Here is a 4879-nt window from a genome sequence, read left to right on the forward strand (position 1 = left end):
ATTTAGTCCGGAAAAACAATTCGGCGCGCAGTTTGAAAAAGACTACAATATGGTATATATGCAAGTACATATATAGGATATATTAGTAATTCAAGATTGAATTATTTAAAGCAACAAAGATCCAGCTCGGACCGTAATAGGCAGTTACATTATAGTATTAATTGAGTTTTTCAAATATACGGTCAAAATATAAATACATTGTTTTAATTGAAATTAAAATGAAATATAATTAATAAAATGAATTAAAATAAAATATTAATTATAATTAAAATGAAAATCGAAATTGTCGTTGAAGATCTAGGTATTTACCGCGTCGAGAAAGAGGGTGTATAGATATTCAGGAATTAAGCGTCTAGGTGTTCGCCATCGAGGAATTAAGCGTCTAGATATTTGTCGTCGAGGAAGTGGGTGTCTAGGTCGAAGAAATGGGTGTCTAGGTAATCGCCATCGAGGAAGTGGGTCTCTAGGTGTTCGCTATTGGGGAAATGGGTGTCTAGGTGTTCGCCGTCGAGGAAATGAGTGTCTAGGTGATTGCCGTCGAGGAAGTGGGTGTTCTAGGTGTTGTCTACAAGTTCGCCATCGAGGAAGTGGGTGTCTATGTGTCCGCCGTCGAGGAAATGGATGTCTAGGTATTCGCCGTTGAGGAAATGGGCGTCTAGGTGTTCGCCGTCGAAGAAGTGAGTGTCTATTGGGGAAATAGGTGTCTAGGTATTCGCCGTCGAGGAAATGGATGTCTAGGTGTTCGCCATCGAAGAAGTGAGTGTCTAGGTGTTCGGCGTCGAAGAAGTGAGTGTCTGGGTGTTGTCTACATGTTCGCCGTCGAGGAAATGGGTGTCTAGGTGTTCGCTGTTGAGGAAATGAGTGTCTAGGTATTCGCCTTCGAGGAAGTGGGTGTCTAGGTGTTTGTCTTCGAGGAAATAGGTGTCTAGGTGTTCGCCAACTCATTCTGACAGGTTTGACTTTAGATAGCAAGAGGCAAATGTGGCATTTAGTATTAACCGTTAAACTATTCAGGTTAGAATCTGTCACATCGATGGAACAGAGGAACACGTATGAACACGTAAGTGAGGCTAGAATAAATATTCTCTGCTATAAAACACATTTCCGGTGTAAGAATACATTTTCTATTCTGGTAGTTTATTTCAATTAATATTATCTTATAAAATTTGTAATAACTTTTATTGTGCAATATTCTTTCGTATGCAGATTTAAGAAAGTGTATGCGATGCAGTAAAAAGCGTGTATATATATATTTTTTAATTAATAATTTGTTCTCTCTATTCTTTATAATTATGAAAGAATTGATTCTTTGTGCTGTTTATTTTCAGATTTACTGAAAGGAAAGGCTTGAATTTAAAAGATAATGATTTATTTATATGGTAGTGTTTTCTCATTATTTAAAACATACAATATAAAAATGAGTAAAGGACTCTTATAATTCAAACATAAAACAATAAGTAAAGAATAATTAATTAGAAATATACGATATAAAAATGAGTAAAAGACTTATAATTCAAACATATAAAACAATAAGCAAAGAACAATTAATGCCCATTTCCACCAACGTGAATTAACTTTAATCTCGGTTCAACTTTTCTTTAGAATTAGAAAAAGACGGAGAGCAAGTTGAACCGAGATTAAAGTTAATCTACGTTGGTGGAAATGGACATAAGAGTCTAAAACATCTAAATATCTTACATCTTTTTCGCGTTTAATCTGTCTATAGAAACATACAATATCAAAATAAGTAACCGTTCTTAACTTTAAGTTTGTTCGCGTCGCATGCTCCAACATGCTGCTACTTCCTCCCAACAGTAGCTCCTATTACTCAATACTCACTCAACGCGCTCGTTAGAGTGAGTAGGAGCTATGGTTAGAGGAATAGGAGCATATTGAAGCAAACGACGCGAACAAATCTCTTATCTTATCCTTGTGATATATATACTTTTATCTCTGTGTTCTTACTCAACTGTGATGAAAGTAATAATAATCTTCTGCCTATAATATAATGCTGATTAAGGTAATATAAATAGTTTGTGTTAATTACAGTAATATGAAGAATGTAAGAAATAAAAATAATTTCTGTTTTATTATTATACATCACATTTTTTATTATACGTCACATTTACAGCTAAATCCATAATAAACTTAATACAGTCGATTAAGTTAATTGGCGTCGCTAACAGTCATCCTTAGAATATTATAAATGTAGTATTATAATAATATAAAACAATGGGGGTGGTGATGGGATTTTATTAATTATTCCGCAACATTTTAGGTATTATTCGTATAAAGATTTGATGTCAACAATTGATGCTGAGTTAAATTTCATGTAATTCAAATGTATGTATATATGATCGTATACAAACTTACCTGTTTAAAAAAAGGTAAAAAAAGCGCTAAGCGTGCATGTTTCTCGTGTAGAACCACCATTTGGGCCGGTTTCACCAATGCCAATTACTTAATCGGCCGTGAAACCGATGACTAATCACGTTTGCTGTTTAGTAGAACTAATAATATGTCATCATATATCATTTGTATAAAAGATTTGATATCAACAACTGGCGCCAAGTTTTTATTTAACTCTAATGATATGTACCATTCGTATAAAAGATTTGATATCAATAAAATTGACGCCAAGCTAAATTCATCAAAATTTTATCAAAATTTTATGTATTATTCGTAAAAAAGATTTGATATCAACAATTGGCGCCAAGTTAAATCCATGTAATTCGAATATTATTCGTATAAAAGATTTGATATCAACAAGATTGGCGCCAAGCTAAATTAATCAAGATTTTATCAAAATATATTATTCGTAAAAAAGATTTGATATCAACAAGATTGGCGCCAAGCTAAATTAATCAAGATTTTATCAAAATATATTATTCGTAAAAAAGATTTGATATCAACAAACAACAATTGGCGCCAAGTTAAATTCCATGTAATTCGAATACCAAATTAAATAAATAATATTAACTTTAATGATATGTATAATTCCTACAAAAGATTTAATATCAGGAACTGGCGTCAAGTTAAATCCCACTTCTTTATACCATACCAAATTAAATAAATAATGAATATTAAGCGATGTCATCAACATACCTAACGTATAAAGGAATGTGGAATTTAAGAATATTCAAAGCTTTTCTTTCCAAATCTTGTAATACGACATCAGCAATGACTGGAGATAATGGAGACCCCAAGAACTTTTGTCTATAAATCACATTGTCAAAGCAAAAAAAGGCAGAGTCAAAAACCAGTCTTAACGCGATAAAAAATTCATTTTTGTGGATGTTAGAAATTTTAGAAATGGATGGCCATCTTTCAGAGATGCTGTCAAGTGCTAAGTCAATTGGTACATTTGTGAAGAGAGAAGCTATGTCAAGTGAAATCAAAGTATAATTGTCTTCAAGAAATGTGTTATCTAATATCCTGGTCAAACGGAAGCTGTTCTTAACATAGCTAGGAGAATTGACACTAACCTTAGAAATAATTTTGTGTAAAATTAAGGACAATGGATAGAGAGTGCTGTCGATGGTAGACACAATAACTCTGAGTGGAATATCCGGTTTGTGAATCTTTGGTAAGCCATAAATACGTGGTAGAATTCCATCACTGACATACAAATTGTTATAATTTTGTTGAGAGATAAATTCTTTTTTCTTCCATCTTGTTAAGAGATCTCTCAACTTATTGGTTAGATTACAAACTGGATTTTTCTTTATAATTTCATAAGTATTTTTGTCCCCTAACATTTCAAGCATTTTTTGTCTATACTCAACTCTATCCATTGCAACAGTAATGTTCCCTTTATCTGCTCGAGTGAGAATAACATAACTAGTATTATTTTTTAAAAAAGAATTAGTTAGCTTCCACATTGACCAAAGTTTATTTTTTAATAAGCTGTTCTGATAAAAAATAAGAAGATAAACTACTTATAGTTGGTATTATTCTATTTCTGACATCCAACCTAAGACTGACATGTACCTTATTGATACTGTTTTCAATGCTTTTAATATATTCTAGTATTGTTTTTTTGTAATTAAAAGATGGCATAGAGAAATTATCTCCTAGTTGTAGTAAGCAACAAATTTTTTCCGGAATGTGCAAAGAAGTCAGGTTAATGAACCATTTATCTTTCAAGTTAGTCAAAGACGAACAAGAAAATTGCATGTCAATCTCAGAAGGATTTATATGAACATCGAACACAATATCTGTTTTTTGATGGACATAATCAGTAGGAGAATTATGTTGTGGATGGTTATAACATATACTGTAATTGATAGGTTTGATGTCGCGAGTAACTTCATATGCCCGTTTTTCCAAAAGCCAACTCATTTTTTTATGCAATCTACGCAATTCATTTTCATAATTATGTGTAAACATCATTTTTTGTTTGTGGAAAAAGGATTCAGAAATGTAACTGGGAATGCATGATGAGATTTTTCTCACAACGTAAAGCGACTGTTTTTTAGAAGAGTTAATAGATCTATAAGCGTCGTTAAGTTCTATGTTGATTATCCGTTGAATGTACATTTTTGTCGAATGAGAAAATCTTTGTACCGTTTTATAATGAGAAAGATTAAGTTTGTGGTTAACAATATAATGTAAATGTTGAGATGTAATACTTTCATTTTTGCAAAATTTGAGAAACTGAATGCGAATCGTATTCTTGATAATGTTCTTTTGATGTTTCGACCATGATTTCAAGTAAGATACAGCGATTTGACCAAAGGTTAAATATATAAAAGAGAAAAACGAGATGTGTCGTTGACGCATTGTTTCAGCCAGCGTGTCAAACAATAAAACTTAAAATTATAACTCTCGAAAATGTCAAATAACATAAACATTAATGGGCTAATGAGAGTCACAGCTG

This window comes from Trachymyrmex cornetzi, unplaced genomic scaffold (genome assembly GCF_001594075.2).
Source record: "Trachymyrmex cornetzi isolate Tcor2-1 unplaced genomic scaffold, Tcor1.1 scaffold541, whole genome shotgun sequence".
NCBI lineage: Eukaryota > Metazoa > Arthropoda > Insecta > Hymenoptera > Formicidae > Trachymyrmex > Trachymyrmex cornetzi.